Source organism: Urocitellus parryii, chromosome 4 (genome assembly GCF_045843805.1).
Source record: "Urocitellus parryii isolate mUroPar1 chromosome 4, mUroPar1.hap1, whole genome shotgun sequence".
NCBI classification, from domain to species: Eukaryota; Metazoa; Chordata; class Mammalia; order Rodentia; family Sciuridae; genus Urocitellus; species Urocitellus parryii.
The window spans coordinates 49,242,125-49,257,111 of record NC_135534.1 but is presented as its reverse complement, the minus strand read 5'-3'; positions in this window follow the sequence as shown (position 1 = coordinate 49,257,111).

Sequence of the window (14,987 nt, the reverse complement as noted above, 5' to 3'; positions counted from 1 at the left end):
GTACAGGGATACACAGAACTGTGGAGAGCTCCTCTCTGGCCCAATAAGGAGATAGAGATTGGCTGCCAGCCAGCTCAGCTGGCTAGCGAGCTGTTCAGCTTCCTTGTCCTTTCACTGACAGTTCCTTCCGAGCTGACCTTTAACTAATTGGCAGGGCTCATAAGCTGTGACTCTGCTTCTTCACTGCCCTTGCTCCTCTTCTTCCCCACAGTGTTGGTACCTCTTGGAACAGGGAAAAACCTGAGAAATAAGCACAAGGGAGAGAAAAGTGGGACTCTTGACTTTGGGTTCTCTTAGGATCTGCCTCCCCATCTCCACTCATAAAAAGGATGGACTATTAATTTAAAAGGATGTCAACACATGGCTTGGAAAATTTGTGAGCAAATGTAGAAGTGAGTATGGTCTATGCATTAGAGTAGCTAGTTCATAAACCTCAGGAGACCATGCTATCTTTTCTGGAACTATCCCATGGTCTTTTAAAAACTCCATATTTAATGGAACTTTTGTAAACATATATTTTCCAAACATACATATTATCATCATCATTATTCTACTGTGTAGAAATAGATCCTAGGAAGAATTGCAGTGCAACAGACAATGATCAAATGGCTTATAAAACTTGATGCTAAATCTTCTAAAAATGCAAATTATTTATCTATTGATCATTTCATAAATTTTGAAAAAAGACCTAACCAATCTGTTTTTAAAAACTTCCATGACATTTTCTTTAAAAAAGAAAATAACGCAGAGTAACAATTTTAAAATTGAAGTACTTTTACAGTTGCAAAAATAAGGATTTGATTGTATTTTCCATATTTTTGTTCCCCTTTGATGACTTCAGTGATAATGACTCAGTTTCATGCTCAGCATCATTTCTGCTAGCTTTATACAAACAATCCTCTTCCTCATATGGGAGAATCTGTTATCCATTCATTTTACCTATTCTTATTTACCTTCTAAGATCTGGCATTAGGCTGTACCAACAAAATAAACTTTCCAGTTTGTTGAGAACGTGTTGAAGGCAAATGACTGCTTTTCAAGAGAAAATATTTCCTTCCCCTATTGTGTCACCTCTACCCCTGACACATTTCTCAAAGTTCTATTTGAGTCTTTCTGTGATCTCCAGACAATGGCTTCCATTGGGAGGGAAAAATAACTTACATGCAACTGGAGTCACAGACTTGAGGTGTTTTCTAAAGAGTCATTGCTCTCCACCCACCATATCTGCCCAGTAAATGTCACCACAGGGCTAGAAGGGGCTTCCCAACTCAATCCCTTTTATAGGAGGAAGGTGAGTACAGAGAAATAATGGTGTAGTCCAATTTCTACAGCAAGAATTCTTCAGTTTTTCTCTGCTGTGGATTGCCTTGGTAGACTAGAGAAGCCTATGTATTCCCTCTCAGAATAATGATTTTTAAGAGCATAAACTAAAGCACATGAAGATGGACCTCTTTCTAAAACCACATACAAAAATCAAATGCATCTTAGACCTAAGTGTAAGAGCTAAAACTATGCAATTCTTAGAATAAAACGAAGGAGTGAATCTTATGATTGTAGATTGGGCAATAGTTTCTTTTGCCTTATTAAAGATAGCTAAAAATTAATCCACTTGAAGTATATACAATTCAGTTGTTCTTAGTAATATTTACAGAGTTCTGCAGTCAGCACCAGTATCTAATTTTAGAAACTGATATTTTTTAAAACAATAAGGATTTATTGGCTCATGTACGAGGAGGTCAAGCAATGACATCAAGATCTGGATTTTTCTCTATTTTGCATTTTGACTTCAAAAAATCTCCCAACTTTATAAAGATGAAATCATAGTATACAATTCACCTGTTTATTGTGCACTATTCAATAATTTTTAGTGTATTCACAGAATTGTACAGCCATCACCTAGGCAAAAATTTCTTAGATATGATATCAAAAACCCAAGCAATAAAAGAAAAATAAATTGTACTACCTCAAAAACTTATGCTGCAAGTTAATAACATCAGGAAAGTGGAAAGGCAGTCCACAGAAAGAAAACATTTGCAAACATATACCTGATAACAAATTTGTTTTCAGAATATATGAAGAACTCTTACAGCTGAATAATAAGACAACACAATTAAAGAATGGGTGAAGGTGTGGATGGGTGGCACATGCTTGTAATCCCAAATACCCAGAAGGCTGAGGTTATAGAATTATAAGTTTCAGTCCAGCCTGGGCAATTTAACAAGACCCTGTCTAAAAAACTAAAAGGTCTACGGATGTAAATTGGTGGTAGAGCATCCGCCTACTGTGTACCAGTACTTGTGTTCAACCCTTATTATGAGAAAAAACAAAAACAAAGGATTTGAAAAGCTATTTTTCCAAAGAAGACATAAATGACCAATAAGCACATGAAAAACACTAAAAACATCATTAGCCATTAGAGAAATGCAAACCAAAACCAATATGAGATACCACTTCATACTTACTAAGATGGCCGTGGAAAAAAAAAAAAAGAGAGAGAGAAAGGATGTTGAAAAATTGAAACTTTAAACACTGTTGGTGGTAATGTAAAATGGGGCAACCACTTTTGAAAGTCTGGCAGTTCCTCAAAGGCTTAAACAGAGTTACCATATGATCCTTCAATTCCACTGAGTATAAACCCAAGAGAGAGCATACATGCACACAAAAACTTACATTCGAATGTTTGTGACAGCATTATAATAGCTAAAAAGTGGAAACAACCTAAATTTCCGTCAATATATACAAATAAAATATGGTATATCTTTACAAGGGAATATTACTGAAGTTCTAAAGGACTGGAGGGTGAAGGAAAAGAGAATGAGAAGTTTTGGCTAATGGGATACAGATTTCTTTCTGTGGTGATAAAAATGTTCTAAACTTAGATTATAGAGAAGGTTGCATAATTCTGAGGATATATTAAGGACTTGTACACTTTGGGTGAAATTCAAATTAATCATCTCAATAAATATGTTTTAAAAAAATACCTAAGTGGACTGGGGTTGTGGCTCAGTGGTATAACACTCAGTATAATATAGTACGTGTGATGCCCTGGGTCTGATACTCAGTATCACATAAAAATAAATAAATAAAATAGAGGTATTGTGTCCATCTACAGCTTAAAAAAAAAAAAAAAACCTGATGGTGGCACACATCTGTAATCCCAGTGACTTGGGAAGACTGAACCAGGAGGATTGCAAGTTTGAGACCAGTCTCAGCAGCTTAGTGAGGCCCTAAGCAATTTAGCAAGACCCTAAGACCCTTTCTCCAAATAAAAAGGGCTGGGGATATGGCTCAGTGGTTAAGTGCCCCTGGATTCAATCCCTGGTACCAAAACAAACAAAAACTCCACATTAAGAATCCAAAGGAAAGAAATTCTATTAAATATATTCTAATTTCAGAATATTATGAAACAAATTTGTGGAAATTGTGTTTCTCTATTAACATGTTAATTTTTTAAAAATATTTATTTTTTAGTTGTAGTTGGACACAGTACCTTTATTTATTTTTAATGTGATGCTGAGGATCAAACCCAGGACCTCGCACATGCTAGATGAACGCTCAACCACTGAGCCATGACCCCGGCCCCACATTAAATTTTAAGTGCATATGTTAACTACCATAATTTTGATATAGTAATTAGAATAAATTATATTTTGAGATATCTGCAACAAATGTAGAGGCAATAAGAAAATGTTTGTGATTTCTGTTGGTAAAAGTCATAAGAACTGCTAATAACACTGTGGTTTCTTGTCCACATTAATAATTAAAAGAACTATGTGTCAATCTAAGGCTACAGGTGAGAGGAGGGGAAAGATAGAGCAGAAGCTGGCAGAGATCCTGAATGAAATGCTGAGTTTCAATAAGATGTCAGTGAAAACAATTATGTGATTTTGTTTTTCTTCCAATTTCCATAACACTCTGAATTCTTTGACCCCTGGAGGATGCATGAATTCTAGGTTTAAAAAACCTCAGTAGAGAGTTCAGGCTTCTTGACTCTTAGACCAGTGCTTTTCCTGCCTAATTATATCTTTTCTCCCCCCCTCTCTTTTAATAAAGAAGATTAGGTGGAAGGGAATGAATTTTTCTTAAACTGCTAGACTGAGCCAGGCATGGTGGTGCATGACTGTAATCCCAGCCACTTGGGAGACCAAGGCAGGAAGTTCATTTGAGCCCAGGAATTCGAGGCCAGCCTGGGCAACATTGTGAGACCCCAAATCAAAAACAAAACAAAACAAACAAAAACATTGCTAGGATGAGTCAATTCTAAAAAGAGAGGACAAGGGGAATTGTTTGGGTGGGAATTTCCAAAGAAGAGAGGATTTGTGACTAGGACTCTCCCTTTCTTCTTCCAGATACCCTGTTTCCACCATAACATCCATACAGTCTGTTATAGTTTAGAGGTGAGATGTCCTCTCATGTTGAGACAATGCAATAAAGTTCAGAAATTAAATGATTGGGTTATAAAAAGTTTAACCTGATCAGTAAATGAATTCCCTGATAGAGATTAACCAGTGGTTACTGAAAGCAGAAAGGGTGTGGCTGGGAGAGGTGGATCATTGAGGACGTGCTTTGGGAGTTTATATTTTGTCAAGTGGTGAGGAGAGTTCTCCCTCTCTCTCTGTGCTTCTTGGTGCAATGCCCTGAGCCAATTTCCTTCATCACACTCTATGCCATGATACTCTGCCTCATCTTGGGACCTGAGGAATGAAGTCAGCCATCTGTGGACTGAGACCTCTGAAACTGAGTCCCAAAATAAACTTTTCCTCCTTAAAATTGTTCTTGCCAGGTCTTTTTGTTATAGCAATGAAAAAGCTGACTAAAACTCAGCCAATATACAGCATCACCACTACATGATGTGTTTTTCCTATCAGCAGAAGGCATTAATTTAGAGAAATAATTGTTGTTTGGAGCTTTAGGTGGATTTGGAAGTTTCCTCAGATGGAATGTTTTCTACAATTTGCCTTTGAATGCTTGGCAAAGCAGAAAAGCTTCCAGCGGAGATTGAGTCAGTTGGAGAAGGAGTGAGGAAACCAAACTCAAATACTTATTTTGTATTATGTGGAAATTCAATTCCTTTGATTTAGAGAGAAGCTTATCAGAGCATGCCACATGATACAGTGATGTGCTGACGCATGCTTGTAGTGGCACACTAGTCAAATGTGGACATCTATTCCCAGATCAACATTCAGTAGCATCATATTGATAGATTAAAATTGGCCATGCTAAGAATAATTACAGCATGGAAAATGGCCAAAGCAATAAATTAGAACTTAATTTTCTTGAAGGACTGACTTTTGGTACCTTACTGAGTATATACATTAAATAGATACATCATATGAATAGACATGTAACAAAAACATAAATGAATTCACAGTATAAATAATAAATAAATTTTTAAAATTCTCTTAACATAAAACAAGTTTTAAAAACTAAGAACAAGAAATAGATTTTTTGACTGTATAATTTCATTTTGACCTAATTTCTTTCACACCAAATCTATACTGAACAAAAGATAAAATAAAAAATTACCCTTGAAGATACTTCTTATAAAATGGCAAACTAAAGTTAGTACAGAAAAAAAAATGATACTATACTCTGAACACCTCATGGAAAGTCCCAATGAGTCCTAAATCTGCTATGTTGCTAAAAGAAAAATACAGATTAAAAAAACAAGCTTGAGGAGCGCTTGCTTAGCATGAGTAAGGCACTGAGTTCAATCTTTAGCACCACATATAAATAAATAACTAAAATAAAAGTATTGTGTCCATCTACAACTAAGAATATTTTTAAAAAAAGCTTGATATTTGCTATCTATCACTATTTGTTTTTTTGTTCAGAATCATAATAGAGTCATTAGTGAAAAAGATATTGCTTTTGATGAGATATGCCTATGGGCTCTTAGGAATTTTAGTATGAAACTTACTGCCTAGGGTCTGCACAATTTTTTATGTTTAACTTAATAAAATCTACCATGTATGTATTGATTTTCTTTGCTCAATATTTATTATTGTTTCATTGGTAGTTGAAATGGGAACTGTAAGAATTTTGGTAAGTGGGTTGTAAGCCTTCCAAGACTCACTCTGGTCCCTTGGAGTGGGCCCCATTATCATTAATGATCTGATTTTGCTGTTTCCTATGATGTAAACTAGATCTAAAGAGACATTTTTGCTCCTTCATATTACATGGCAACAGTAGGCAGCTCTCCTTGTACCTTTTGGATCCTCCTGTCCAAATGAGGGTCACAGAGTGTGTTCAAGGCCAGAGTTCTGGCTGGGGCCATGAGAATATAAACAGATTCTGTCCTGATTCGCAGACTGCAAGAGGATAGAGTCAACAGGTAATATGTAGGCCTGGATCTTTTTTATTTTGGCAAATCAAAGCATGTTAACTCTTCTCAGCCTTGTCTTCTCCTAAGGCCTTGTGTCCTGTATTTAACAAAATGTATCTTGGGTTAAATGGTCATCGGAACAGATTCTGAGCATAGTCATTATTTGTAATCATGCTGAGATGCAGTGGAAACCGTATGACTGCCTTTTGGGGCTATGTGTACAACTCTATCTCAAAGGACAGAACTGAATAAAACTAGCTTATTATTATTTCAAGTTTACATAAATAAAAGGGTTATTATATATGAGTTAGAGGCAAACAGCTCAAAGTAAATATATTTATGTATTTCATAAACATTCATGTTTTCATAAATAGTTAAGCAATCAAATGAAAATAAAATGGCACAACTTGATAGAAATATTATGGTGTTTTACCCTCAAACCAGTTGAAGTGAGCTTTAAAAAGTTCATTTTTTTTCTTCTCAGAAAGGCAAGTATATGCTGATCTAAAATTAAGGGTAATTTAAAAAAAACTTTATTTATTCTAATTATTTGGTATATATGACAGCAGAATGCATTTTAATTCATTATATGCAATCACAGCACAACTTTTCATTTCTCTGGTTGTACATGATGTAGTGTTGCACCATATATGCAGACATACATGTACCTAGGGTAATGATGTCCATGTCATTCCACTATCTTTCCTGGCCCTCATGACCTCTTCCCACCACTCCTTCCCCTTTGCTGAATCACATTTCCTCCATTTTCCCCATGCCCCACCCCTCCATTATGGATCAGTATCCACTTATCAGAGAGAACGTTTTGTTTGGGGAAATTGGCTTACTTCACCTAGCATGATATTCCCAATTCCATCCATTTACCTGCAAATGCCATAATTTTATTCTTTTTTAATGCTGAGTAATTTACGTTGTGTGTATATCTATTATCTATTGAAGGGCATCTAGGTTGGTTCCACAGTTATTGTGAACTGTGCTGCTATAAACATCCATGTGGCTGCATTACTATAGCATGCTGATTTTAAGTCCTTTGGGTATAAACCAAGGAGTGGGATAGCTGGGTCAAATGGTGGTTTCATTCCAAGGAAAAGTTCATTTTCTTATATGCTTTCCTTGGAATCCCACAACTGTAATGGAATTACTTCAGAAGCCCTAACATGCTACAGAAATCTCATTTATCTTCATACATGAAACTATTACAAAATCACTCATCAGGTCAATAGGCTGGTGGTTTTTCTGGCTTCATTGGATATAATGAATTGATTAAGATTGGGATGATCTCATTAGTAAATTATGGGTCCCCTGATTATGCCATTTTAGAAAATTAGAGAAGAAAAAAGAAATGATTGAAAAGAGATGTAAAGCAAGTGAAAAGATACTTAGAGAATATAAGGTAACTAATAGTTTGAGGATGTGGGCTAAGTCTTAGTTTTATTCTTGCTGCCCAGAATGATAAAATTGTCATGCTTTTTATGGGAAGAGAAGCCTTATAATTTATTATTATTATTATTATTAACATTTTATTATTCTTCTATAAACTAAAATATAGGATAATAATTCTCAGCATACACATAACTATATAGGTAAGGGATTGCCACAGAGGTTGTATTTAGACATTTTGTAAATTTGGAATGTTTTATTAAAATATTTGTCATTACAAATAATTGACTTAACTTATACTAGGTTGTTGACAGATTTGCATAAAATAGTCCAAATAATTTTCAGTGATGCAACTCAACACTTAAGAATCTGACTTCAGTGACATTACTGTTGAATCATTTACATCTAGCATATTCCACTGCCATTATGCAGGCTATAATAAGCTAATTTTCAGTGATCACATGGTGTAGTTTTAAAAATATATAATTATTTTAAAATTATTAAAGTTTTTTTTTTGTTTTGATGCTTCTGGTATTTAGAAGCCCAGATTGAAGATCTTCTAATATAAGTTGTTTTGTATGAACCATTGTTGTAGTTTGTATATGAGATGCCCCCACCCAAACTCCTGTGTTAATATGGGAATATTGAGATGAAATTATTAGATTATAAGAGCTGTAACTTAATCAGTCCATCCTAGTCTGGACGGATTAAGTGGTAATTCTAATCAAATGGGTCATCGTTGGAGGAGGTAGGTCATTGGAAATGCAGTGTCCTTGGGGATTATATATCCCTCTGGCTACACCCCACCCCCCATACACACTCTCTGCTTCCTGGCCACCAGGAGGAGTAATTTTTCTCCACCACACCCTTCTGCCATGATGTTCTGCCTCACCTCAGGCCCAGAGTAATGAAGTTGGCTGACCTGGACTGAGACCTCTGAAACTGTAAGCTCCAAATAAACTTTAACTCTTCTCAATTGTTCTTGTCAGGTATTTAGTCATAGTGATCAGAGCTGACTAACACAATTATTATGTGGTAGATATATATGAAAGCTAACTTGAGAACAAAGACATTATAGGGATCTTTGAGACTTCATATTTAAAGTCCCCAGGAAACTGATGGAAACAGAGCTATACAAAAGCATCCTGAAGAGGTATGAGTTCTAGGCCAGCAGAACTGGTCTGTTATTTGATGGGAAGGATGTTCAGTTGTGGAAGCATAGAAAAGAAATAGTCTCTAGGACAAATGATAGTAATGTTCATCCAAGTGCCCTCAAGGGAGAGAGAGAGAGTACTAGCTAAATGTCCCTGAATATTGCAGCTTCACTGGCAAGGACATTCTCAAAGTGAAAGTGGATTCAAGGAATTTCAGCCAATGAATTTCCAGTGTTTCCAAGAATTCCACTGTGGGATTAATATATCAGGCTATTATAACTTGGCTCCTTTAAATGCTGAATTTTTCTTATGCCCATAGTTCTGATTCTATGCTCACCAAGCAACATTCTACTTAGGATTTTGAATTTATATTTTAAAGAGGGAAGAAAGGACAAGCCCTGTGGATGTAACATGTTGCTGCTACATCATTGCAAATTAATAAGGTGGCTTTTCTAATTTGATCTAATTTTAATTTTGTGCTCCCTATATGTTTCTCTTCATATTTCCTAAGTTAGTGAGACTTTATAATTCCTTACCATGGGAATTTTGGTGTCCTTTCCCACATCTGGAAAAGCTAAACTCATAAGATGATGCTGGATGTCCTGGAGGAGCGGGAGAGAAAGGATCTTAGAAAAATTAAGTGGCTTCTCTAGGCTCTTTTCTGAGATTGGAGAGGTGACATATCAGAGCATGGACATAGCGAGATCTCAGAGGGGAATCACTGCATGGAGTATCTAGGGATCCTAGATCCTAGACCCCCAAGTCCCAAGCATCACAAGAGCCTCAGTCAACCATTCCTGGGAGTATTCTGGAATAGAATTACTTTGGGTATTCTGGGCCTTTTATTCTCCTAAACAAATTTTAGGACTTTTTTTTTTTTCTGGTTCTGTGAAGAATGTCATTGGTATTTTGATGGGAATTGCATTGAATCTGTTTATTACTTTTGGTAGTATGACCATTTTAATAATAATAATTCTGCCTATCCATGAACATGGGAGGTCTTTCTGTCTTCTGAGGTCTGTTTCAATTTTTTTCTTCAATGTACCATAGTTTTCATTGTAGACATCTTTCACCTCCTTGGTTAGATTTATTCCTAGGTATTTTGTTTTTTGAGGCTATTGTGTCAAATTCAGGAAATTGATACTGATTTAAACTACAGACTTTACTTAGATAGCACCTTATTCATATTTTCAGTGCTGGGAATCAAACCCATGCCTGACATATTAAGCAAGTCCTCTACCAGTGAGCTACATCCCCAGTCTCCAGATTTCATCATTTTTACATGCACTTACGTGTGTTTGTGTTTTGTGTATATGTGAATGTAGTTCCATGAGGTTTCATCACATGCATATATATACATATATATATCACATTTTATTTATCCATTCATCTGTTCAAGGGCATCTAGGTTGCTTTCATAGTTTAACTGTTATGAATTGTGCTGCTGAAAACATTGATGTGGCTGCATCCATATGGCATGCTGATTTTAAATCTTTTGGATATATGCTGGGGAGTGGGATAGCTGGGTCATATGATGGTTTCATTCCTAGTTTTTTGAGTAATCTCCATACTGTTTTCCAGAGTGGTTGCACTAATTTGCAGTCCCACCTGCAATGGTTGAGTGTTCCTTTTCTTCACATTTTTTTTCCAACACTTATTTGTATTCTTGATAATTTTGCCATTCTGACTGGAGTGAGATGAAATTTCAATGTGGTTTTTATTTGCATTTCTAACTGGGTCATAAGTGAAGTGTAGGTTTAGTTTTTTTTAAAGTAATTGCCAAAATGTTATGCAGAGGGTTATATCATTTTATATTACCTTTAGCAATATACGAGAGAGTTAGTTTTTTCCACCAGCCACGATTTTAGCTATTCTAATAGGATGGTGTTATCTCATAGTGGTTTTAATTTGCATTTTACCAATAGCTAATGATGTTGAACCTATTTGTTTCCTTATTTAATTCTCTTTGCAGAAGTGTTTCTTCCTGTCTTTTGTTCATTTCCTAATTGGATCATTTGTTGTTGTTGTTGTTTTTCTGATGATTTGGATTGTTCTTTTACTGATTTTATTTAGTTCTTTATGGTTCTTTGTCAGATGTTTTGTTTACAAGATTTTCTGTGATGCTTTTTGATTTGCAGATACTGTCTCCCAGTCTATTTGTCTTTTAATCTTTTTAACAAGCAGAGCAAAAGTTTTTAAGCTCTAAAAAAATCAAATTTACTGATTTTTCTCTCATGGGTCATCTTTAGGTGTCAACCTTAGAACTGTTCACCTATCCCTAGTTGCAAAAGATTTTCTCCTTTGTTTTCACCTAAAAATTGTATAATTTGACATATTATATCTAAATCTATCATGCACTTTTTTTGTGGGGGTTGTGGGGATTGAACTCAGTGGCACTTTACCACTAAGCCACATCCCCAGCCATATTTTGTATTTCATTTAGAGACAGGGTCTCACTGAGTTGTTTTGTGCCTTGCTTTTGCTGAGGCTGGCTTTGAATTAGAGTTCCTTCTGCCTCAGCCTCCCAAGCTGCTGGGATTACAGTCATGTGCCACCACATCCAGCTAAACTTATTATACACTTTGAGTTAATTTTTGTATAAAGTATGATGAAGTTTAGGTTGAAGATAATTTCTTTGCATATGGATGTTTCAGTGTTCTAGCACAATTACTTGAGAGACTATTTTTCCCTCGTTGAATTGTTTTGCACCATTGTTGAAAATAATTGGCCATTCCTGTATAGATATATTTCTCTATTAAATTTCAGTGGTCTACTTGTCTATTCTTCCACTAATACCACACGGTTTTCTTTATTGTAGTCTTAACTTAATAAGGTCCATTTTAAAAAATACATGGATGAATAATATATTTTATCTTTTTCTTTTGTTTTGTTAAGACTGGATCTTGCCACGTTATTCTGGCTTGTCTTAAATTTCGGGGCTTGAATGATCTTCTTGCCTCATCCTCCTCAATACTGAGAAAAATATGTGTGGGCCACCTCATGTGATTTGAATAATGGATCTCTTTCTTTTTTTATTTTTAAGTGCTTATATGTACCAGATGTTATTCTATGTGCTTCACATATGTAAACTCATTTAATCTTCACAAACTCCTATAAAATAGTAAAGTTTAGGCCCATTTTATAGATGAGAAAACTGAGTATACAGTACAGAGTAACTTGCTTGAGAAAGACTTGGAACCCAGTCCAGCCACCTAACCACTATGCTTTATTGCCTCTTAAGTGAACAGATGTTGATCTCCTCATAGTCCTTTTACTGGACTCTCTGTTGGCATTTTGCCATCTACCTACATTCAGAGACATGATTAAAAAAAATACAGATCCATGAAACTTATTGTTGCATGTTGCATGAGGATATGGTTCACTGTGTCACATGGTGTCTGTCCTCTTTGGGTGTACAGATGGGAAATTATCTCTCATTTCAGTATCAGAAGTAGATATATATCTCCTGAGTAAATGGTTTGTTTTATCTCTTGGCCATTGTGAAACTGTAGAAATGATTATATTACCACTTTGTGCTGGTTGCTCAGAACCCTATTTTCAGCCTATCTTTAGCAGTGATGTGCACTGGACCTAATATTACTTCTGACTTCATGTTAGTATTTTCTACCCTCATTTTGTCTTCACCTTGTCTCCTTTCAACCAACTTTTTTTTTTTTTGCTTTAGTCTTTAAAAATCAAACATACAGGTGCATAGTTAAAAAGTTGAATACTTTAAACAACAAAACAAAACGGCAATCCCTTTGCCCACCACTCCCCATCTCTGAGTTGTGCTCCACACAGCCAATTATTGTGAGATCTTTAGTTGTTTCTTCCAGTGTTTATATTTTTACTCCCTTCACTTTGCCGTATTTGATATTATTTCTTGATTTCTTAGTATGGAGGTTAAGATTTAGTTTTCTTATACCATCCTCTACAACACATGCCCTATATGTCTCCTTATCCTCCCATTATTTCACAATTTGGGTTAAATCTATTTTTCAGTGTTTACATTATTAAGTCTATGAAATTTCCATGCAGTAAGCACTAATTTCTCCTCAAGCCCTCCGACAGCATTATAAATCTCTCACTCTATCAGTTTTCTTTTCTCACAGACATCTCTCTTGGATGTCAGGGTGGTATCTTTCCCTTCTTGGCTAGCTCTGGTTTGGACTGTTTGCTTTCAAGGCCAGCTACCTGAGATTTCAACTGTCTGAGATTTCTCATCATTTTGGGAATTCTTTTTCCATCCCTCTTTATTGGATCTCCTGTGGTCCAAGATCTCATATTTTCCTCTTGGTTTATTCACTGGGTTTTGTGCAGCTCATCCTGAAATAGCTTCCTCAGAAAAAGTTCATGGAAAGTAAAATTTTTTTAAGACTTAGTATGTCTGAAAATGTCTTTTATGTATATCACACATGTAAGTTGGAAATATTTTTTTCTTTGAATTCTTCATTGTCTTTTAGCTTTTCATGTTGTTTTTCAGTAGTTTGACATTAACACCTCCTATGAAACTTGAAGCATTTTTTCTTCTTCCTCTCTACAAAGTTTGGGGATCTTTTTCTGAAATTTAATGAAGATGAACTTTATAATAGGATGTCTTTTTAAATCCACTGTGAAGACTGAATCTCAATATAATGGGCCCTTTCAAAATGAGAATGCATTTTATTTAGTTTTGAGGAATTATCATATATATTTTTATTTTGGTAATTCCTTCTCCATTTTCTCTGCTCACTTTTTCCAGACTCCTGATTCAGTTATTTGATCACTAAACCGATCTTCTAGTTTCTTATCTTTCCTTTTTCTTTTTCTAGGCAATTATATTATTTTTGTCTTTAATTTTTTCTATTGAATTTTTTGTGATCATGTTTGTATTTTCTAAAAACTCTTTCTGGTTCTCTGAGTGTCCCTCTACTCCCAACTCTGGTTTTTTTTTTTTTTTCAAATGACATTCTGTTCTTGTTTAATGTATGCAGTATTTTCTCTAAGGATATTAATTATCACTTTTGAAGTTTTCTTTTATTTCCTACATTGTCACCTCCCTTTGAATTCTTGCTTGTGTGTATTTCACACTAGAGACTTTTCACAAATGTTTATCTATTCATATATAAGAGTAAGAAACTTAAGTACTCACTGTGCATGGGCCGAGCATATTGGCTGTTAAGCTTCACAGCAGCAACACAGTTTTTTTATAGGGGGAGGAAGAACCTACAAATGTCTTTATTTGAAGATCTCTTTTCTTAGACTGATCAGTTTCCCCATCAGGAGACATCTGTTTGCATAGGGCTTTATAAACCCAGGTGCCATCTTTCTGAAGACTGAAGCCTCATCAGGAGAAGGGTCTCAAGGGATGGGGAAGCTCATCCTCATTATTCAGTATGCAGACTTCTTACCCCTCTGTTTTTGGTTGTGCCTGATGTATCAAGCCCAGAATGTTTAACCCAGCCTCTTAAGAGAATAAACCTACATGATTCTTCCATAGTTATTTGGCTAAGATGCATCAGAATTAAGATTTGACGGGTTGGGGATGTGGCTCAAGCGGTAGCGCGCTCGCCTGGCATGTGTGCGGCCCGGGTTCGATCCTCAGCACCACATACAAACAAAGTTGTTGTGTCCGCCGAAAACTAAAAAATAAATATTAATTAAAAAAAAAAGATTTGAGGATCTAAACACCATGATAAAGACTTTCAAACAATCTTCTTCTACCTGTACCACACATTCCCTCTTCATATGCACCTGGAGCTTCCATTCAGAGTTTTCCAGGGTTCTGAAGTGCTATTTATCCTCCTTTCTTTAGCTTTCTCTGATTTTCCAAGTATGAGTGAGCCTGAATCCTGATAGTTTTAGAGCCATAGTTTTAATATGTTTTGTTCCTTCCAAAATCATGTTGAATTTGATTGCCATTGAGGCAGTTAGGAGACAACACCCGGGATTAGATCATTAGAAGGGATTAATGACTTTCTCTTAAAAAATGCATTTGTTTTCAGAAGAGTATGTCATTATAAAGGAAGGCTGTTCCTTGTGCTTTGTATCTTTCATATGTGCTTATTTTCCCTTTCACATTTTGCCATTCTGATACCCTGGCTAGACACTGACCACTGTTAAGCCCTTGG